Here is a 22,529-nt window from a genome sequence, read left to right on the forward strand (position 1 = left end):
ACCTGGCCATTTTCCTGCTCCATAAATTTCACAAATATTACCTCTGATGCCACCACCCAAGTGGGGAACAGCCCCATCTGATGCAGCTGTCTCCCTTCCTTTGTCAAGAGATGGACATAGTGCTTCAGTGGAAGGTGGCATTTCTTGAAGGAAGCACTCCATCTTCGGTGCCAGCCCCTGCTGCAGGAAGGAAGGCGATGGCAGACACGGGCACAGGCACAGCAGGTAATTGCTGTGCCGGGCTCAGGCCTGGCCGGGGCTGTGTGGCAGCAGCTCTTCCCCCAGGGCCTGCCCTTGCCCGGCCCGGCAGCAGCCAAAGCTGGAGGCGCCTCGGCTTCCAGGCCTCTGGAGCTGGTTCAGAGCCCCGGGGAAACGGGACTGGTGCAGCAACGTCCCTGGCGCTGCAGCTGCTGCGGAGCTGGCCCTGAGTGCCCAGAGGCCCAAGGCACAGGAGCAGCCCCGAGCGGGAGCCCTGCCACCAGCCCAGGGCCAGAGCCAGCCCTGGCACACAATGGAAACAGTTCTCATCTAGGTTTGCTTCCAGACTGGGATGCTGGGAACGATTCTCCATTAGCCTGGCGCTCTGAAGTTGTGAAGCACTCTGAGCATTCTGCAGGTATGTTCTCACTGTCCCACCAAGGCGTAATGTTTGACTGACTGGTAAGAAGCAGGTGACAGAAGCTTCTGTGGCTGTTGTGTTACAGGCGTGTCTGCAGGGACGACCTCACCAACTCCTACCTTGGATGCTGCACAAAAGGCCAGCTCCCATGGCAGGGGTGAGTAGTGTGTCCCTGCTGACCCCTCAGGCTGAGCCCTGCTTTTGTGGGGTCCATTGCTGGGAAATGGAACTACTTTCTCTTAAGGTCCTCTGACAGGAGAGATCAAAGACATGGCAGGCAGGAAATTCCAGGACCCATTAGAAATCATGTGGCAAATGCTGAAGGAATGTCTGCAGAGAAGACAAGGTGGGTGCATTTCCCTCATGCTGCTCCTGGGACTCAGCAGCCGGGGGCTTTGGCTGCACATCTGGACACGTCGTGCCCGGCACAGCAGGAAGGGATCCATGGCAGCCTCGCTGCCCCGCTGCTGCTTTCACGCCCTGCAGGGCTGTTTCCCAGCCTGGCCTGGCTGCAGCTTCTGCCCAGCCTCTGCAGGAAGGCATTTGGCATCAGCTGGCAGACAGCCCCAGTTGCACCACAGTCCATGCCCACCCTCAGATCCCCTGCAATTTCCTGATGTCCAGGCAGATCAGATGTTGGGGCTGTTTGAGGAAGGAAGCAGCCTTGGGTTGCCCCAAAATCCTGGGTGTTTTCTGATCCTTATCCATTCCTTTCACAAGTGATGCCTCACCTTCCCCATTCCCAGTGAGGAATGTTTCCATCTGATCCAGCTGTCTCTTTTCCATTCTCCAGAAATGAAAGGAGAGCCTGTGGAGAAAGAAGCATTTCCTGGAGGAAGCAGGGGCTTCGTGGCAGCCTCTGCTGCAGGAAGGGAGGCCATGCCCGGCACAGGCACAGGAGGTAATTGCTGTGCCTCTGGGCCTGAGCCCTGCTGAGGCTTGAGCTGCCCTCTCTGCTGCTTGGCAGTGCGGGCACAGCCTGGACTAGAGCAGCACAGCCCGGGGGAATTATCCCGAGCAGGCTCAGGGCACTGAGCAGTCCTGCTGGGGTCCCTCCATGGTAGACATGTCCTGAAACCTGGCAGCGACTGCACGGGGTGCCCACGGTGGGGAAAGGACAGAGGGGGAGAGCAAGGCTGCAGTGTGTCCTGAGAGGGCCTGGCTGTTTGCCCTTGGGATCTGGGAGCTGTCCCAGCAGAAGGAGGGGAGGAGGGAGTGTAGGAGGGAGGGATGGATAGCTGTGGCACTCCCTGCTGCAGTTACCCCAGGGCTTTAGGGAGGATTTTCTGTGAGTTTGAGGGAGAGAGCCCCAGGGCCCTGGGTTACTCCAGCCACCCCTCCCAGGGATGTTGCTGAGGGCAGGGAAAGAGTGTGGAGAGTGATCAGGAGCCAGCCCAGAGCTCCCCAGGCCCCTGGGCAGCTTTGGCCATGTCCATTCCCATCTGGGTCCCATAAACTTACCCGACCCCCTTGCAGTGCCCTTTTGCCTGTAGCATTAGGGGTTCCCAGCATGCCACAGATATGGTTCTGATCTCTGCTCCCTATTAGACTGGATTCGTGACATGGGTTTTCAGGAAGTCCTGATGAAGGATGGTTTGAAGTTCCTGGAGGATGCTGGAAGCAAGTTTTCATTCTGCCTTTCCTGAGTGAATAATCAGGATCAATGCAACAAAAGCTCATTTATAAACCATTTCCCTTAACATTATGTAAGGGCTGAAGGATTCTGAGAATCTTTCCCTGCTCCTTTCTGCATCCCTGAGGGATTCCACAGGATCACTGTCAGTGGGAGGAAGGAGCATTGATCTTTCAGTCCTCCTCCCGTGTGCTGTGCCAGTGTGTCCTTCCGTGTGCTCTGTGCAGCCACAGAGAAGAGCAGATAGGGAAGGGGCCGGGCCCAGGGCTGTGCCCCGGGGCTGAGCCTTGTGGGCAGCCTGAGGATCTCCTGCAGTGCCACAGGAGCTCTTCTGTCCTGCCTTTCTTTGCAGCTGAACCTGCCGGTGAAGGCCCCACATCCAGGACTGAGGCTCTGGGAGATGCTGAGGGTAGGTCAAGGCCTTTCCCCTGGGAGAGCTGCCAGCTCAGAGGCCAAAGCTGGGCCAGGGAGGCAGCGCTGCAGGTGCCAGCACAGAACCATGCACGTGTGTGCCCGCGCCCTGCACGATCCCCTCACCGCTGCTGCGGCTCAGTGGTGCCCGTGCAGATCAGCAGAGATGGCAGAAGCTTCTGTGGCTTTTGAGTTACAGGTGTGTCTGCAGGGAGGACTTCTCCAGCTCCAGGGTTGGATGCTTGTCCCCAACCCAGCTCCCATGGCAGGGGTGAGTAGTGTGACCCTGCTGACCCCACAGGCTGAGCCCTGCTTTTGTGGGATCCATTCCTGGGAAATGGATGTATTTTTCTCTAAGTTCCTCTGACAGGGAAGATCCAAGACACAAGAGACAAGATATCCCTGGAACCACCCAAACAGACGGAGCAAGAGCTGAAGGAAATGCGGCAGGGAGGACAAGGTGGGTGCATTTCCCTCATGCTTCCCCTGGGACTCAGCAGCCAGGGGCTTTGGCTGCACATCTGGACACGCCATGCCCGGCACAGCAGGAAGGGATCCATGGCAGCCTTGCTGCCCCGCTGCTGCTTTCACGCCCTGCAGGGCTGTTTCCCAGCCTGGCCTGGCTGCAGCTTCTGCCCAGCCTCTGCAGGAAGGCATTTGGCATCAGCTGGCAGACAGCCCCAAATGCACCACAGGCCATGCCCACCCTCAGATCCCCTGCAATTTCCTGGTGTCCAGGCAGATCAGATGTTGGGGCTGTTTGAGGAAGGAAGCAGCCTTGGGTTGTCCCAAAATCCTGGGTGTTTTCTGATCCTTATGCATTCCTTTCACAAGTGATGCCTCCTGAAATTGTCCCCTTCCCCATTCCCAGTCAGAAATGTTTTCATCTGATGCAGCTGTCTCTTTTCCATTCTCCAGAAATGAAAGGAGAGCCTGCGGAGAAAGAAGCATTTCCCGGAGGAAGCAGTGGTTGCATGCAAGCCTCAGCTCCAGGAAGGGAGGCCATGCCAGGCACAGGCACAGGAGGTAATTGCTGTGCCTCTGGGCCTGAGCCCTGCTGAGGCTTGAGCTGCCCTCTCTGCTGTTTGGCAGTGCGGGCACAGCCTGGACTAGAGCAGCACAGCCCAGGGGAATTATCCCGAGCAGGCGCAGGGCACTGAGCAGTCCTGCTGGGGTCCCTCCATGGGAGACATGTCCTGAAACCTGGGAGTGACTGCACCGGGTGCCCACGGTGGGGAAAGGACAGAGGGGGAGAGCAAGGCTGCAGTGTGTCCTGAGAGGGCCTGGCTGTTTGCCCTTGGGATCTGGGGGGTTTCCCCACAGAAGGAGGGCAGGAGGGACAGAGGGAGGGCAGGATGGATAGCTGTGGCACTCCCTGCTGCAGTTTTCCCCCATGCTTTAGGGAGGATTTCTTCTGTGTGTGAGGGGGAGAGTTCCAGGTCCCTGCACTGCTGCAGCCACCCCTCCCAGGGATGTTGCTGAGGGCAGGGAAAGAGTGTGGAGAGTGACCAAGAGGCAGCCCAGAGCTCCCCAGGCCCCTGGGCAGCTTTGGCCATGTCTATTCACATCTGGCTCCCATGGCCTTACCCGACTCCCTGGCAGTGCCCAGTTCCCTGTGGCAGAAAGAGATCCCAGCACACACTGGAAAATGTTCTCATCTGTGCTGCATTGTAGATGAGGGTGCTGGGAAGGCTTCTCCATCAGCTTGGATGAATAAACTTTTGAAGCCCTTGGAGCTTCCTGCAGGTATGTTCTATGTGTGCCACCAAGGAAGAATTATAGACAAGCGGGCAGGCACCAGGTGACAGAAGCTTCTGTGGCTGTTGTGTTACAGATGTGTCTACAGGGAAGACTTCTCCAGCTTCTCCAGCTGCTACCTTGGATGCTGCACTCAAGCCCAGCTCCCATCTCAGGGGTGAGTAGTGTGTCCCTGCTGACCCCACAGGCTGAACCCTGCTTTTCTGGGATCCATTCCTGGGAAATGGAAATATTTTTCTCTAAGGTACTCCAACAGGGAAAATCCAAGATACAACAGATAAGATATCCCGGGAACCATCCAAACAGATGAGGCAAGAGCTGAAGGAACCCCTGCAGACAAGAGAAGGTGGGTGCATTTCCCTCATGCTTCCCCTGGGAGTCAGCAGCCGGGGGCTTTGGCTGCACATCTGGACACGCCGTGCCTGGCACAGTGGGAAGGGATCCATGGCAGCCTCGCTGCCCCGCTGCTGCTTTCACGCCCTGCAGGGCTGTTTCCCAGCCTGGCCTGGTTGCAGCTTCTGCCCAGCCTCTGTAGGAAGTTATTTGGCATCAGCTGACAGGCCATGCCCAAACTGTAACACACCCTGAGATCCCCCACTATATCCAGCCCTGCAGATTAGGAAAAGGGTGGCTGTTTGGAGGTGGAAGTGCTCTCATCATGCCACTATAACCTGGCCATTTTCCTGCTCCATAAATTTCACAAATATTACCTCTGATGCCACCACCCAAGTGGGAAACAGCTCCATCTGATGCAGCTGTCTCCTTTCCTTTGTCAAGAGATGGACATAGAGCTTCAGTGGAAGGTGGCATTTCTTGAAGGAAGCACTCCATCTTCGGTGCCAGCCCCTGCTGCAGGAAGGAAGGCGATGGCAGACACGGGCACAGGCACAGCAGGTAATTGCTGTGCCGGTCTCAGCCCTGGCCGGGGCTGTGTGGCAGCAGCTCTTCCCCCAGGGCCTGCCCTTGCCCGGCCCGGCAGCAGCCAAAGCTGGAGGCGCCACGGCTTCCAGGCCTCTGGAGCTGGTTCAGAGCCCCGGGGAAACGGGACTGGTGCAGCAACGTCCCTGGCGCTGCAGCTGCTGCGGAGCTGGCCCTGAGTGCCCAGAGGCCCAAGGCACAGGAGCAGCCCCGAGCGGGAGCCCTGCCGCCAGCCCAGGGCCAGAGCCAGCCCTGGCACACAATGGAAACAGTTCTCATCTTGGTTTGCTTCCAGACTGGGATGCTGGGAAGAATTCTCCATTAGCCTGGCGCTCTGAAGTTGTGAAGCCCTCTGGGCATTCTGCAGGTATGTTCTCACTCTCCCACCAAGGCGTAATGTTTGACTGATTGGTAAGAACCAGGTGACAGAAGCTTCTGTGGCTGTTGTGTTACAGGCGTGTCTGCAGGGACGACCTCACCAACTCCTACCTTGGATGCTGCACAAAAGGCCAGCTCCCATGGCAGGGGTGAGTAGTGTGTCCCTGCTGACCCCTCAGGCTGAGCCCTGCTTTTGTGGGGTCCATTCCTGGGAAATGGTACTACTTTCTCTTAGGGTCCTCCACCAGAAGAGACCAAAGACATGGCAGGCAAGAAATTCCAGGACCCATTAGAAATCATGTGGCAAATGCTGAAGGAATGTCTGCAGAGAAGAGAAGGTGGGTGCATTTCCCTCATGCTGCCCCTGGGACTCAGCAGCCGGGGGCTTTGGCTGCACATCTGGACACGTCGTGCCCGGCACAGCAGGAAGGGATCCATGGCAGCCTCGCTGCCCCCCTGCTGCTTTCACACCCTGCAGGGCTGTTTGCCAGCCTGGCCTTGCGGCAGGTTCTGCCCAGCCTCTGCAGGAAGGCATTTGGCATCAGCTGACAGACAGCCCCAGTTGCACCACAGTCCATGCCCACCCTCAGATCCCCTGCAATTTCCTGATGTCCAGGCAGATCAGATGTTGGGGCTGTTTGAGGAAGGAAGCAGCCTTGGGTTGTCCCAAAATCCTGGGTGTTTTCTGATCCTTATCCATTCCTTTCACAAGTGATGCCTCACCTTCCCCATTCCCAGTGAGGAATGTTTCCATCTGATCCAGCTGTCTCTTTTCCATTCTCCAGAAATGAAAGGAGAGCCTGTGGAGAAAGAAGCATTTCCTGGAGGAAGCAGGGGCTTCGTGGCAGCCTCTGCTGCAGGAAGGGAGGCCATGCCCGGCACAGGCACAGGAGGTAATTGCTGTGCCTCTGGGCCTGAGCCCTGCTGAGGCTTGAGCTGCCCTCTCTGCTGCTTGGCAGTGCGGGCACAGCCTGGACTAGAGCAGCACAGCCCGGGGGAATTATCCCGAGCAGGCTCAGGGCACTGAGCAGTCCTGCTGGGGTCCCTCCATGGTAGACATGTCCTGAAACCTGGCAGCGACTGCACGGGGTGCCCACGGTGGGGAAAGGACAGAGGGGGAGAGCAAGGCTGCAGTGTGTCCTGAGAGGGCCTGGCTGTTTGCCCTTGGGATCTGGGAGCTGTCCCAGCAGAAGGAGGGGAGGAGGGAGTGTAGGAGGGAGGGATGGATAGCTGTGGCACTCCCTGCTGCAGTTACCCCAGGGCTTTAGGGAGGATTTTCTGTGAGTTTGAGGGAGAGAGCCCCAGGGCCCTGGGTTACTCCAGCCACCCCTCCCAGGGATGTTGCTGAGGGCAGGGAAAGAGTGTGGAGAGTGATCAGGAGCCAGCCCAGAGCTCCCCAGACCCCTGGGCAGCTTTGGCCATGTCCATTCCCATCTGGGTCCCATAAACTTACCCGACCCCCTTGCAGTGCCCTTTTGCCTGTAGCATTAGGGGTTCCCAGCATGCCACAGATATGGTTGTGATCTCTGCTCCCTTTTAGACTGGAATCGTGACATGGGTTTTCAGGAAGTCCTGATGAAGGATGGTTTGAAGTTCCTGGAGGATGCTGGAAGCAAGTTTTCATTCTGCCTTTCCTGAGTGAATAATCAGGATCAATGCAACAAAAGCTCATTTATAAACCATTTCCCTTAACATTATGTAAGGGCTGAAGGATTCTGAGAATCTTTCCCTGCTCCTTTCTGCATCCCTGAGGGATTCCACAGGATCGCTGTCAGTGGGAGGAAGGAGCATTGATCTTTCAGTCCTCCTCCCGTGTACTGTGCCAGTGTGTCCTTCCGTGTGCTCTGTGCAGCCACAGAGAAGAGCAGATAGGGAAGGGGCCGGGCCCAGGGCTGTGCCCCGGGGCTGAGCCTTGTGGGCAGCCTGAGGATCTCCTGCAGTGCCACAGGAGCTCTTCTGTCCTGCCTTTCTTTGCAGCTGAACCTGCCGGTGAAGGCCCCACATCCAGGACTGAGGCTCTGGGAGATGCTGAGGGTAGGTCAAGGCCTTTCCCCTGGGAGAGCTGCCAGCTCAGAGGCCAAAGCTGGGCCAGGGAGGCAGCGCTGCAGGTGCCAGCACAGAACCATGCACGTGTGTGCCCGCGCCCTGCACGATCCCCTCACCGCTGCTGCGGCTCAGTGGTGCCCGTGCAGATCAGCAGAGATGGCAGAAGCTTCTGTGGCTTTTGAGTTACAGGTGTGTCTGCGGGGAGGACTTCTCCAGCTCCAGGGTTGGATGCTTGTCCCCAACCCAGCTCCCATGGCAGGGGTGAGTAGTGTGACCCTGCTGACCCCACAGGCTGAGCCCTGCTTTTGTGGGATCCATTCCTGGGAAATGGATGTATTTTTCTCTAAGTTCCTCTGACAGGGAAGATCCAAGACACAAGAGACAAGATATCCCTGGAACCACCCAAACAGACGGAGCAAGAGCTGAAGGAAATGCGGCAGGGAGGACAAGGTGGGTGCATTTCCCTCATGCTTCCCCTGGGACTCAGCAGCCAGGAGCTTTGGCTGCACATCTGGACACGCCGTGCCCGGCACGGCGGGAAGGAATGCATGGCAGCCTCGCTGCCCCGCCGCTGCTTTCACGCCCTGCAGGGCTGTTTCCCAGCCTGGCCTGGCTGCAGCTTCTGCCCAGCCTCTGCAGGAAGGCATTTGGCATCAGCTGACAGGCAGCCCAAACTGTAACACACCCTGAGATCCCCCACTATATCCAGCCCTGCAGATTCGGAAAGGGTGGCTCTTTGGAGCTGGAAGTGCTCTCATCATGCCACTGTAACCTGGCCATTTTCCAGCTCCATAAATTTCACAAATATTCCCTCTGATGCCACCGCCCAAGTGGGGAAGAGCTCCGTCTGATGCAGCTGTCTCCCTTCCTTTGTCAAGAGATTGACATAGAGCTTCAGTGGAAGGTGGCAATTCCTGAAGGAAGCACTCCATCTTTGGTGCGAGCCACTGCTGCAGGAAGGAAGGCGATGGCAGACACGGGCACAGGCACAGCAGGTAATTGCTGTGCCGGGCTCAGCCCTGGCCGGGGCTGTGTGGCAGCAGCTCTTCCCCCAGGGCCTGCCCTTGCCCGGCCCGGCAGCAGCCAAAGCTGGAGGCGCCTCGGCTTCCAGGCCTCTGGAGCTCGTTCAGAGCCCCGGGGAAACGGGACTGGTGCAGCAACGTCCCTGGCGCTGCAGCTGCTGCGGAGCTGGCCCTGAGTGCCCAGAGGCCCAAGGCACAGGAGCAGCCCCGAGCGGGAGCCCTGCCGCCAGCCCAGGGCCAGAGCCAGCCCTGGCTCCCGACTGGGCAGGGGCTGCGCTGGCTCCTGACAGGGCCTGAGCCTGTCCCCTGGGGCTGGGGGAGCTGTCACGGGGCAGGGAGGGCCAGGGGTGGCAGTGGCTGCTCAGGGATGGCTTTGGCTCGTGTCCCTGGCAGCAGCCACTGCCCAAGCAGCTGCGCTGCCCCCGGGCTCTCCTCCCGGCCTGCTGGGCTTTGTTGGCTGGCACAGCCTGTGCCAAGGGCCGGCAAGGTGCCTGCAGGCCCCAGCTCTGGGGGAAACAGAGAACGTCCTGCCCGTATCCAGCGTGCTGCCAGCTCAGCAGTGCAGCACAGCACGGGCTCACGCTCCCCATTGCTCCCTCAGATGCAGCTGGCACCACAAGACCTGTTCCCAATGCTCAGGATGGCCTCGGAAGGGGTTTCTGTCAGGGAACAGGCTGCTGGCTAGGGTTACTGGCAGGCGTGCTTTGTTTGGAGCTTGTCTTCTTGTTGTTCTGCATTGGAATCTGGTATTCCTGGAACAGAAAACAGTGAGTGTTTTATTGCCTGCCCCCTCCAACAGCTTCTTTTCAAAATCCAGCGTGGACAGGGAACATTCCCATTGAGGCTGCAGTGGGTTTGTGGCCAGTCCATGATTGTCCAAATAACTCTGCTGAGGGTTCTGCTGCTGCCCAGTGCTTCCATTGGCCTCTCAATTGCTGGGCCTTGTCCTGGGGGCCCCGCTGGGGCTGCAGCCAGTGCTGGCTCCCACTGAGGCTGCCTGGCCAAGAGCAGCCCCAGGAGCACAGGGCAGAGGCAGAGGCAGGTGGGGAGGAGAAAGAGCAGGGCCGAGATTGCCCTTGAAAGGCAGAGGCGCTCTGGGGCCCGCTCCTGGCCAAGGACCCTGCCCAGAGCCGTTACCTGCTGGCCGGGGCCTTGAGGGGCAGCTGTCCAGCTGGGCCCAGCTGTGCCAGCAGCTCCAGCCATGCTGGGGAGCCTTGCCAGCTCTGGGCCCAGCTGTGCACGAGGGTCCCTGTGTGCCACTGGCAGCTGGGGCCTCAGCCACCTCCTCTCTGCACAGGAGCACCTCGGGACAGGAGTTGGAAGACGGTGGCTGCACCTCACACCCAGAAAGCGTGGGCAGCTCCTCCAGCAGCAGTAACGGCCCGGACAGCCCTCTCAAGTGTTCTGCGAAGAGGACCCCAGAACAACAGTCTACGAGGGAACCTCCTTTTACCCTGTAGATCCCACTTCCACCTGCTCTCCCCATGGGCCTCCCCAAGCTGCCTTCATCCCTTTTTTTATCTTTGTCTGTCCCATCCCAGCCAACTCGAGTACCTCTAGGGACCCCAGGACCAGCCCAGCACCCTCCAGCCCTTCCTGAGACAAACACATCCCTTCCTCTGCCCCTGAGCCCCCTTGCCTTTCCCTCTAGGAATCACTGAAGGTGACACCCCCCCCACCCCCCGGGCTTGCAGGTTAGGCAATGGCCTATTCTTCTGTTGAAATAAAGAGAAGGATCTTTGTTCTGGTTGGAAAGCAAAACCAGTGAGAGACTCCAAGTCAGAAATACAATTTATTAGAAAAAGGGAAAAAAATCAAAACACATGCAATAATAGAAAAGAAAAACCACTGACAGAGTCAGAATACAGCCTGCTGACACCCTGCTAGTTAGGGTGGTGGTAGCAGTCCAGATGAAATGGACTTGTGGAAGTGGTGATCCTGTAGAAACAATCTGGTAGCTCTCATCCTCTGGAAAAGCAGTGGGTAAGGGCGGCGGTTCCTCTGGGAATCCAGTGGAAAGACTGCTTGTTGTGTCCCAAAACCCAGATTATATCCAGCTGGGGATGCTTAGCTCCTCCCCCATGGGCAGAGCATCTCACAGTGGGCTGATATCAATCTGCCTCATGCTGTGGGTCCTTGATTAGCCATGAAACAGAAATGGCTCTGGGAGGGAGTTATCTCTGAGTCATGTGGCAAGACATTGATGGGCCCATTAACAGGAGATGAGGAAGAAACAATGCCCCTCCTGGTTTCAGCAGCTCTTGAGGATGGCATTAGAATACATCAGTGTCCAGGTGGCAGCAGCAGCAAAGCCCACCCAGCACCAGCACTGAGCTCCATGCCCAGGAGGAGCTGTGGATGCCCACGGTGTGGGCAGGCAGAAGCCAGGCCGGGGCTGCTGTTGAAATGGAGGTTTTGGGACGCTCACAGGCTCAACACAGTTGGCTGTGATTGGTCATCAAGTGAAAACAAACCACATGGACCAATGGAAGATGCACCTGTTGCATTCCACAGCAGCAGACAGTTATTGTTTACATTTCTTTCCTGAGGCCCTCAGCTCCTCATGAGGGGAAAAATCCCAGGAAAGGATTTTTAATAAAATATCATAGCTACAGATAACTGTTTTACTCATAAGGCCAGGAGAAGACCAGGGAATGCAGGTAGCCTAGACTAAGGAGCTCCTCTGTCTCCAAGCTGATCCAAACCAACAGACCTACTCAGATAAGCACCAGGGGACCACAGTGCATGCACAAAGGAGAAAAGTTCAAAAGTTCAGTCATGAGGAAGACCACAGCCTTCGACCTCAGAGACCACCAAAGACCCCAGTGTGACCACCACAGGAAACAACGCGTGCCCAGAAGGCCGTGGATCTCATCGCCATGTGAGGGGAGGACAGGCAGGGCCAGGGGTTGAATGTGCATGGCGAGATTGTGTAAGGTATTGCATATGGAACATGTTTGTGAACAAAGATGTGGCTCAGTCCAGGGCTCGGGGCACAAGTTTTCACGAGAGCCATCTCGCTTGTGCCAGGCCCTGACACGCATACCCACTTCACAACTACATCAGGTTGTGGAGTGCCGCTGTAGGACATGAAATAACACAACGCAGACACGCATCTCTCCAAGGTAAAAAAGAGGGCAGTTGAATTTCTGACTCCAACATTTACAGATTTCCAAAAGTGACAGTGGATTGGAGGGTGAAAGTGCCACCTCTCCAATGACACTGGACAAACCAACAGTCCATCAAATTTCTCCTCTGCAGAAAAGAATGCAAAACAATAAGTTATTTACATAAAGTGTTTGGGAAAGTTTGCTACAAGAATGTAAACATCAGAAGGCTTAGAAGAACATTAAAAACCAGGGCGACAGTGGAGTCTATTTATTTAGCATATGGCTTCACTGTGACCAGCGGTGGGGCCCCGAGGGGATGGGGCAGCCCATGCTGAGCGTCCCTGGGCTGAGGGACATTTCCTTCCGTGGGATCATCTGGGCCCAGACCTCCTCCAGTGCCATGCCCAGGAAAAGAGGGAAGCCATCAAGAGTATCTCCAGGGACACAGCCTGACCAGCAATGTCAGCAGGCAAAACAAAGCTCCTCCCTAATTAACACACACTTGATAGGACCTAATTGATGGGCCATCACCAATGCAGGGTGCTGCACAGGGTCTGCTGCTCTCAGCCAGGGCCAGAAGGAAGGGAAGGGAAGGGAAGGGAAGGGAAGGGAAGGGAAGGGAAGGGAAGGGAAGGGAAGGGAAGGGAAGGGAAGGGAAGGGAAGGGAAGGGAAGGGAAGGGAAGGGAAGGGAAGGGAAGGGAAGGGAAGGGAAGGGAAGGGAAGGGAAGGGAAGGGAAGGGAAGGGAAGGGAAGGGAAGGGAAGGGAAGGGAAGGGAAGGGCTGTGTGGCCTTGGGGTTCGACAGGGCTGGTGAGCAGCCCCAGAGACACAACAACCCAGGTGCAACCAGGCTTGATTTCCAGGTCGAAACACTCGGCGTAGCTGGCCTGGACTTCCCTGTAAGGCACGTGGGGGCTTTGGAGTCCCCCTAAGGTGCACGAGGGGCTGGGGTCCCTTGCGGCACACCCAGGGATATTTTAGGTTTCCTCTGAGGCATGGAGGACACTGGGGTCCACTTCAAGTCATGCAAGGGATTTGGAATCCTGTGTGAGGCATGCAGATGGTTTGGGATCTCTCCCAAGGTGTGCAGGGAGCTGGGATCTCTCCTGAGGCACATGTTGGGGTTCTGGGGTCTCATTTCACATGTAGAAAGGGCTGTGGACTCTCGTAAGCGTGCAGGCGCTTTGTGTCCTTCCTGCTGCATGCAGTGGGGCTGGAGTGTCTGCTGAGGCACGCAGGGGACGGGGACCTCCGGCAGTCCCTCCCGGGCCCGTGCGGCTCGGGGCTGCCGTGGCCCAGGGCCAGCCGCCGTGCCGGGATGGCGGTGGTGAGGCGCCAAGGCGGAGCTGCCCCGCCGGGTCACGCTGCGCCGGCACGGCACGGGCGGTGCTGAGCCCGGGCAGGCGGCACTGCCAGCCCAGGGGCCACAGCCTTGGCCCTGCCTCTTTTGGGGCCGGGCACAGACAGCCCCGCGGGACGGGCACCGCTCAACGCCCGAGGGGACGGAACAGGTGCCAGAGGAGCCCCAGGAGCCCTGGACAGGGCCCTGGCGTTGCCCGCCAGGCTCCCCCAGGCCTGTGGCCATCCCGGGCAGCAGGGGCTCGCTCTGGGCCGTGCTCTCCCCGGCCAGCGGGGCTACGGGCCAGCACCCGGCTCCTGCCACTGCCCTGAGAATGCTGAGGGGCTTTCGGGGCAGAACTGAACTTGACAGGGACAGAATTCATAGGAGACTTGTTTTGGCCTTTTACAAGGTTAACTGAGAAACAACTTAAAATCCCAGGCTAAATCATCTGCTTTAATGCGTGGGGATTTCTTCAAGACCCTTCGTAACTCCCGTGGTGCCGGGCCGGGCCGCGTCCCAACGAGCACCAACACCCAGCAGCTCGATGGATGCAGCACGGCTGGCACCAGGGAAATGAGTCAGTGTCCCTACAGCTGCCTGCTCTGCCTGCAGGGCTGTCACGCAACAGCAATGTTCCAGAAGGCACAGGCATTTTTACATCCTCATGACCGTGTGATCTTTGGTCCTGGCGGTGGATCAGAGAGAAAAGCCAAATGTGACAGACTAAACTTGACTCTAAGAGAGGGATGCCTCAGCAGAGGGTCTGGGGACCTGTGGTGCCAGCCAGTGGCCCGGCACTCGGACACAGCAGCAAGACCCCAGACTATCACACTTCACCTGGAAGGGTAGAAAAGCTCAGGGGTTCTTTGTTCAAGGTCCTCCAGAGGCACCAGCTGAAGCTGCCACAGTTCCACCTTGATAAAATTGTTTAAAAAGATCCAGAGGTCTGACACTCTGCTGTGGAGGACATTCCACATGTTATATTTGCCAAATTTTCCAATCAAAAAAACCAAAAAAACAAACCCAAACAAAATTAAATAAAACCGCAATTTTAATTATGTCGCTTAATATATATACAATTGAATAAACTCGAAACACTGACTATATAATTTGGTTTAAATTACAAATAATTTGGTCCTGATAATAGCGTATAAGCAAAACTAACCATGCGGGGTATGTGTGGGGTATGGAGTGCAGGGCTTTTGGACCCCCCGTCACCTCACGGACTAGCTTGTCAAGACAAAATTCCCCTTTTTATGCTGTATGCCATTACCATCTCCTCCCATTTTTGATTCGTCACACTTGTATCACCGCCCTCATCATCACCTTTACCACTCATGCTCCACACTTCTTTAAGTAAGTTGTACCACTCTTTGGGGATCTTCTTTGAGGAAAGCCTCTCCTCTTCCTCCACGTCCTGGAGTTCACCTTTTGGATTACACATGCGCACCAAGCTGCTACAGTATAAGCCAATATTGTGTTCTAACATTAAAGCAGTGGATCTCATATAATCAACATTTTCCTGGTGTCCAACCAAATTCTCCTCTCTTCCAACTAAATTCAGTCATTGTTATCTCTTGCTTCTTCCTGTTCTGAACAGCTGCAGGAAAACGGTGGGGAGAGGGATAAACCCTCCATTCCCTTTCTTGCTTGGCATTACACCTTTAACTGTTTTATTATTTCCAAATATTAATTACTTTATTAATATTGATTACTCTTTCAAATTTGTCAGCATGAATCATATCTATTTACCACACACAGTTCTCATCTTTTGGGCATTTATGAGCTTTTGATTTTGTTTTGCACCCAAGAAAAATATAGCCCCAAATGTGCACAAATAACTCCTTTAGCATGTCCTCCTTTTCAGCTGGTTTTTCCATTGTTCTCTGCTATCTTGTCCTCATCTTTCCATAATTCCTGTGCCTATTCAAGTCCAGCCTGGGACCGTGCATGCATTTGCTTTAGTTCTGTAGTGATTTATGCCCAGCCATCCTGCCAACCACACCTATTTCAATGTTGCAACAACCTGACTCTGGGCTGCAGTATGTGAATCACACTCTGCTGTGTGAGATGGCAGAGCACCAGAGCAGGCACTGAAGAAGGGGCATTCGGTACATTAGTGAAGTGAGTGCTGGAACCTGGGCTAGCTCTTAGAACTCCGGCACTACGGCAGGAGTCAGGAACTGCCTCGCTATGGGCATTTACCAGAGGCAGAGCCTTTAGTGCCACTTGCTCTCCAGTGCCAGACACAAGCCACGACAGGGACGAAGCACAGGAGAAAGGAGGAGGCTCCCTGTCTTCAGGTTCCGCAAGGAACACCTTAGTCCAGGTGAAGAGAACAGGATGAGAAGCCCCTAGCTGTACTGCCCAAGGGGTTTTGTACACATACAAGTCATGGGGTGGATGCAAACAATGAACCAATAGGGAATGCTCAGGAGAGGAGTGAGGGGATTACATCAAGTGTCTGGGGCCAATTGGGGTAGGAGGGTGGAGAGGATGGGTCACAAGGGCCAATGGGGCTTCCAGGAGTAGGGGAATTCCAAAGGGGAGTTGCAGTCAGGGATTGCCCAAAGGTTGGGGAACCAAGGGGCTGGGTTGCCTTGAGAGGCAGGGAAAGAGCTGGAACAAGGGGTGGGGAAGGGCACGAGGGACAGTTTGGAGGGAGGGTAAAACCCACAGGTGAACCAACTCAGGAAAAACATGGGGGCACAACAGAGCCCTTAAACAAGACTTGAAATGGAATCAATAAAATAAATTTGAACTGCAACAATAAGAGCATCTTGAGGGACGCAGCCTGACCAGCAATGTCAGCAGGCAAAAGAAAGGTTTTGCTGAGCAATGGCCCTTTGATGAAGCAAAACATTTACAGTCAGGGCAGTCCATTCATGCAGACAGGCGCACACTCTGGGGGTACAGCTGAGGCCATGAGGTCACAGCAGGGCTCTGGGGTCACAGCAGGCTGAGCTCTCAGCAGGCCCTGAGGTCACAGAGGTGCCAGACCCCGTGGTTGCACAGCAGCACAGGGAGCCAGCAGTCAGTCCCTGAGCACAACTGTTGCGGCAGCAGCGGCGGTGGCAGCAGCGGTGCTGACGTTGGGACAGCAGTGTCGGGACAGCGGTGGCAGCAAGAGCTGCGGGACTGGCGGAGGACAAGGCACCATGGCCCTTGCTCTGCACCTCCTACTCCTGCTGCTCCTGGCCGTGGCCCTGCCTGCCAGGGCTGCCCAGGCTGCTCCGCTGCAAGCTCGGCGAGCAGGTGAGCCGGCAGCCTGGCTGCCCTTTCCCGGGACAGCGCTCCCTGCTCCCTGGGAAGCGCTGGGGATGGTTTTGCCCAGGGCTTTAGGGAGAGTTTCCTCTGTGGGAGGGAGAGAGACCCCACGGGCCCTAGGCTACTCCAGCCACCACTCCAGAGATGTTGCAAAGGGCCTGCAAAGAGGTTGGAGAGTGACCAGGAGCCAGCCCAGAGCTCCCCAGGCCCCTGTGCAGCTTTGGACATCTCCATTCACATCTGGCTCCCACAGCCTTACCCAACACTCCTGCATTGCCCAGTCTCCTGTGGCAGAAGGGGATCCCAGCACACCATGGAAATGGTTCTGATCTCTGCTCCCTTCTAGACTGGAATCGTGACATGGGTTTTCAGGAAGTCCTGATGAAGCATGGTTTGAAGTTCCTGGAGGATGCTGGAGGCAAGTTTTCATTCTGTCTTTCCTGAGTGAATAATCAGGGTTAATGCAACAAAAGCTCACTTACAAACCATTTCCCTTAACATAATCTTAAGGTTGAAAGAATCTGGAAACCTTGCCCTGTTCCCTTCTGGAGCCCTGAGGGCTCCCACAGGATCACTGTCATTGGGAGGAAGGAGCATTTAGCTTTCAATCTTCCTCCCGTGTGCAATGCCAGTGTGTCCTTTCGTGTGCTCTGTGCAGTCACAGAGAAGAGCAGAGAGGGAAGAGGCCGGGCCCAGAGCTCTGCCCTGGGGCTGAGCCTTGTGGGCAGCCTGAGGATCTCCTGCAGTGCCACAGGAGCTCTTCTGTCCTGCCTTTCATTGCAGCTGAACCTGTCAGTGAAGGCCCCACATCCAGGACTGAGGCTCTGGGAGATGCTGAGGGTAGGTCAAGGCCTTTCCCCTGGGAGAGCTGCCAGCTCAGAGCCCAAAGCTGGGCCAGGGAGGCAGCGCTGCAGGTGCCAGCACAGAACCATGCACGTGTGTGCCCGCGCCCTGCACGATCCCCTCACCGCTGCTGCGGCTCAGTGGTTCCCGTGCAGATCAGCAGAGATGGCAGAAGCTTCTGTGGCTGTTGAGTTACAGGTGTGTCTGCAGGGAGGAGATTCATACGTCCTTTGGTGGTTATTGCCAACAAGACCAGCCCCCATGGCAGGGGTGAGTAGTGTGTCCCTGCTGACCCCACAAGTTGAGCCCTGCTTTTGTGGGATGCATTCCTGGGAAATGGAAATATTTTTCTCTAAGTTCCTCCGAAGAGGAAGATGCAAGACACAACAGAGAAGATATCCCTGGAACCATCCAAACAGACGAGGCAAGTGCTGAAGAAAATGCTGCAGGGAGGACAAGGTGGGTGCATTTGCCTCATGCTTCCCCTGGGACTCAGCAGCCGGGGGCATTGGCTGCACATCTGAACGCATGGTTCCCGGCACAGCGGGATGGGATCCATGGCTCATTCCCAATGAGGAATGTTTCCATCTGATCCAGCTGTCTTTTTTTCATTCTCCAGAAATGAAAGGAGAGCCTGTGCAGATGGAAGCATTTCCCGGAGGAAGCAGTGGTTCTGTGCCAGCCTCTGCTGAAGGAAGGGAGGCCATGCCAGGCACAGGCACAGGAGGTAATTGCTGTGCCTCTGGGCCTGAGCCCTGCTGAGGCTTGAGCTGCCCTCTCTGCTGTTTGGCAGTGCGGGCGCAGCCTGGACTAGAGCGGCACAGCCCAGGGGAATTATCCTGAGCAGGCTCAGGGCACTCGGGTACTGAGCAGTGCTGCTGGGGTCCCTCCATGGGAGACATGTCCTGAAACCTGGCAGTAACTGCACGGGGTGCCCACGGTGGGGAAAGGACAGAGGGGGAGAGCAAGGCTCCAGTGTGTCCTAAGAGGGCCTGGCTGTTTGCCCTTGGGACCTGGGAGCTGTCGCCGCAGAAGGAGGGCAGGAGGGACAGAGGGAGGGAGGAATGGATACCTGTGTCACTGCCTGCTGCAGTTTTCCCCGGGGTTTTAGAGAGGATTTCCCCTGTGTCTGAGGGAGAGAACCCCGGGGCCCTGCGCTGCTCCAGCCACCTCTCCCTGGGATGTTGCTGAGGGCAGGGAAAGAGTGTGGAGAGTGACCAGGAGACAGCCCAGAGCTCCCCAGGCCCCTGTGCACCTTTGGCCGTGTCTATTCACATCTGGCTCCCACAGCCTTACCCGACCCCCTTGCAGTGTCCAGTTCTCTGTGGCAGAAGGGGATCCCAACACACCCTGGAAAATGTTCTCATCTGTGCTCCATTCTAGATGAGGTGTCTGGGAGGGCTTCTCCATCAGCTTGGATGAATAAAGTTTTGAAGCCCTTGGAGCCTCCTGCAGGTATGTTGTCAGCGTGCCACCAAGGAAGAATTGTAGACAAGTGGGCAGGAACCAGGTGACAGAAGCTTCTGTGGCTGTTGTGTTACAGATGTGTCTACAGGGAGGACTTCTCCAGCTCCTTCCTTGGATGTTGCACTCAAGCCCAGCTCCCATCACAGGAGTGAGTAGTGTGTCCCTGCTGACCCACAGGCTGAGCCTTGCTTTTGTAGGATCCATTCCAGGGAAATGGAAATATTTTTCTCTAAGGTACTCCAACAGGAAAAATCCAAGATACAACAGATAAGATATCCCTGGAACCATCCAAACAGATGAGGCAAGAGCTGAAGGAACCCCTGCAGACAAGACAAGGTGGGTGCATTTCCCTCATGCTTCCCCTGGGACTCAGCAGCCAGGGGCTTTGGCTGCACATCTGGACACGCCGTGCCCGGCACAGCGGGAAGGGATCCATGGCAGCCTCGCTGCCCCGCTGCTGCTTTCATGCCCTGCAGGGCTGTTTCCCAGCCTGGCCTGGCTGCAGCTTCTGCCCAGCCTCTGTAGGAAGGCGTTTGGCATCAGCTGACAGGCAGCCCAAACTGGAACACACCCTGAGATCCCCCACAATATCCAGCCCTGAAGATTAGGAAAAGGGTGTCTGTTAGGAGGTGGAAGTGCTCTCATCATGCCACTGTAATCTGGCCATTTTCCTGCTCCGTAAATTTCACAAATATTACCACCGCCCAAGTGGGGAACAGCCCCATCTGATGCAGCTGTCTCCCTTCCTTTCTCAAGAGCTGGACATAGTGCTTCAGTGGAAGTTGGCATTTCTTGAAGGAAGCACTCCATCTTTGGTGCCAGCCCCTGTTGCAGGAAGGAAGGCGATTCCAGACACGGGCACAGGCACAGCAGGTAATTGCTGTGCCGGGCTCAGGCCTGGCCGGGGCTGTGTGGCAGCAGCTCTTCCCCCAGGGCCTGCCCTTGCCCGGCCCGGCAGAAGCCAAAGCTGGAGGCGCCTCGGCTTCCAGGCCTCTGGAGCTGGTTCAGAGCCCCGGGGAAACGGGACTGGTGCAGCAACGTCCCTGGCGCTGCAGCTGCTGCGGAGCTGGCCCTGAGTGCCCAGAGGCCCAAGGCACAGGAGCAGCCCCGAGCGGGAGCCCTGCCGCCAGCCCAGGCCAGAGCCAGCCCTGGCACACAATGGAAACAGTTCTCATCTTGGCTTGCTTCCAGACTGGGAGGCTGGGAAGGATTCTCCATTAGCCTGGCGCTCTGAAGTTGTGAAGCCGTCTGAGCATTCTGCAGGTATGTTCTCACTGTCCCAACAAGGCGTAATGTTTGACTGACTGGTAAGAACCAGGTGACAGAAGCTTCTGTGGCTGTTGTGTTACAGGCGTGTCTGCAGGGACGACCTCACCAACTCCTACCTTGGATGCTGCACAAAAGCCCAGCTCCCATGGCAGGGGTGAGTAGTGTGTCCCTGCTGACCCCTCAGGCTGAGCCCTGCTTTTGTGGGATCCATTCCTGGGAAATGAAACTACTTTCTCTTAAGGTCCTACGACAGGAGAGACCAAAGGCATGGCAGGCAAGAAATTCCAGGACCCATTAGAAGTCATGTGGCAAATGCTGAAGGAATGTCTGCAGAGAAGGCAAGGTGGGTGCATTTGCCTCATGCTTCCCCCGGGACTCAGCAGCCGGGGGCTTTGGCTGCACATCTGGACACGCCGTGCCCGGCGCAGCGGGAAGGGATCCATGGCAGCCTCGCTGCCCCGCTGCTGCTTTCACGCCCTGCAGGGCTGTTTCCCAGCCTGGCCTGGCTGCAGCTTCTGCCCAGCCTCTGCAGGAAGGCATTTGGCATCAGCTGGCAGATAGCCCCAATTGCACCACAGGCCATGCCCACCCTCAGATCCCCTGCAATTTCCTGGTGTCCAGGCAGATCAGATGTTGGGGCTGTTTGGGGAAGGAAGCAGCCTTGGGTTGTCCCAAAATCCTGGGTGTTTTCTGATCCTTATCCATTCCTTTCACAAGTGATGCCTCCTGAAATTGTCCCATCCCCATTGCCAGTCAGGAATGTTTCCATCTGATCCAGCTGTCTCTTCTCCATTCTCCAGAAATGAAAGGAGAGCCTGTGCAGAAGGAAGCACTTCCAGGAGGAAGCAGTGGTTCTGTGCCAGCCTCTGCTGCAGGAAGGGAGGCCATGCCAGGCACAGGCACAGGAGGTAATTGCTGTGCCTCTGGGCCTGAGCCCTGCTGAGGCTTGAGCTGCCCTCTCTGCTGCTTGGCAGTGCGGGCACAGCCTGGACTAGAGCGGCACAGCCCAGGGAAATTATCCTGAGCAGGCTCAGGGCACTCGGGCACTGAGCAGTCCTGCTGGGGACCCTCTGGGGGAGACATGTCCTGAAACGTGGGAGTGACTGCACAGGGTGCCCACGGTGGGGAAAGGACAGAGGGGGAGAGCAAGGCTCCAGTGTGTCCTGAGAGGGCCTGGCTGTTTGCCCTTGGGATCTGGGAGCTGTCGCCGCAGAAGGAGGGCAGGAGGGAGGGAGGGAGTGAGGGAGGGATAGCTGTGGCACTGCCTGCTCAAGTTTTCCCCTGGGCTTTAGGGAGGATTTCTTTTGTATGTGAAGAGAGAGCCCCAGGGCCCTGCGCTGCTTCAGCCGCCCCTCCCAGGGATGTTGCTGAGGGCAGGGAAAGAGTGTGGAGAGTGGCCAGCAGCCAGCCCAGAGCTCCCCAGGCCCCTGTGCACCTTTGGCCATGTCTACTCACATCTGGCTCCCATAGCCTTACCCGACTCCCTGGCAGTGCCCAGTTCTCTGTGGCAGAAGGGGATCCCAGCACACCCTGGAAAGTATTCTCATCTGTGCTCCGTTCTAGATGAGGGTGTTGGGAAGGCTTCTCCATCAGCTTGGATGAATAAAGTTTTGAAGCCCTTGCAGCCTCCTACAGGTATGTTCTAAGTGTGCCACCAAGGAAGAATTGTAGACAAGTGGGCAGGAACCAGGTGACAGAAGCTGCTGGGGCTGTTTTGTTACAGATGTGTCTACAGGGAAGACTTCTCCAGCTTCTCCAGCTGCTACCTTGGATGCTGCACTCAAGCCCAGCTCCCATCTCAGGGGTGAGTAGTGTGTCCCTGCTGACCCACAGGCTGAGCCCTGCTTTTGTGGGATCCATTCCTGGGAAATGGAACTACTTTCTCTTAAGGTCCTCCACCAGAAGCGACCAAAGGCATGGCAGACAAGAAATTCCAGAACCCATTTGAAATCATGTGGCAAATGCTGAAGGAACCCCTGCAGAGAAGACAAGGTGGGTGCAATTCCTTCATGCTTCCCCTGGGAGTCAGCAGCCGGGGGCTTTGGCAGCACATCTGGACACGCCATGCCCGGCACAGCAGGAAGGGATCCATGGTAGCCTCGCTGCCCCGCTGCTGCTTTCACGCCCTGCAGGGCTGTTTCCCAGTCTGGCCTGGCTGCAGCTTCTGCCCAGCCTCTGTAGGAAGGCATTGGGCATCAGCTGACAGGCAGCCCAAACTGCACCATGGGCCTGAGATCTCCTGCGATTTCCCAGTCTCTGAGCAGATCAGGAGACACAGCTATTTGGAGGAGGAAGTGCTCTGGCCCAGACCCAAGACCGTGGACCTTTCCTGATCCTTATAAATTTTTTTGATAACTATTGCCTCCTGAGGATGCCACCTCCCAAATGGAAACAACTCCACCTGATCCAGCTGTGCCTTTCCTTTCTCCAGAATTGGATTTTGAGC

General features: G+C 56.5%; 3 long non-coding RNA genes across 4 annotated transcripts; all 3 read left to right on the forward strand.

Annotated features, from left to right (window-relative positions):
* Nucleotides 1-7,951: 7,951 nt before the first annotated feature.
* On the forward strand, nucleotides 7,952-8,751 carry LOC135307737 (uncharacterized). Its single transcript, XR_010368401.1, has 3 exons — nucleotides 7,952-8,024; nucleotides 8,112-8,213; nucleotides 8,642-8,751. It is a non-coding gene; the product is annotated as an uncharacterized LOC135307737 (long non-coding RNA).
* Nucleotides 8,752-18,728: 9,977 nt separating this feature from the next.
* LOC135307117 (uncharacterized) lies at nucleotides 18,729-19,687 on the forward strand. Of its 2 annotated transcripts, XR_010367847.1 has the most exons (4): nucleotides 18,729-18,802; nucleotides 18,891-18,962; nucleotides 19,049-19,150; nucleotides 19,571-19,687. It is a non-coding gene; the product is annotated as an uncharacterized LOC135307117 (long non-coding RNA). The 2 variants fall into 2 exon arrangements; XR_010367846.1 differs by having other exon boundaries at nucleotides 18,891-19,150.
* Nucleotides 19,688-20,323: 636 nt separating this feature from the next.
* LOC135307118 (uncharacterized) lies at nucleotides 20,324-22,063 on the forward strand. Its single transcript, XR_010367848.1, has 3 exons — nucleotides 20,324-20,426; nucleotides 20,884-20,991; nucleotides 21,647-22,063. It is a non-coding gene; the product is annotated as an uncharacterized LOC135307118 (long non-coding RNA).
* The last annotated feature ends 466 nt before the right edge of the window (nucleotides 22,064-22,529 follow it).

The sequence above is a fragment of the Passer domesticus genome, chromosome 9 (genome assembly GCF_036417665.1).
Source record: "Passer domesticus isolate bPasDom1 chromosome 9, bPasDom1.hap1, whole genome shotgun sequence".
NCBI classification, from domain to species: domain Eukaryota; kingdom Metazoa; phylum Chordata; class Aves; order Passeriformes; family Passeridae; genus Passer; species Passer domesticus.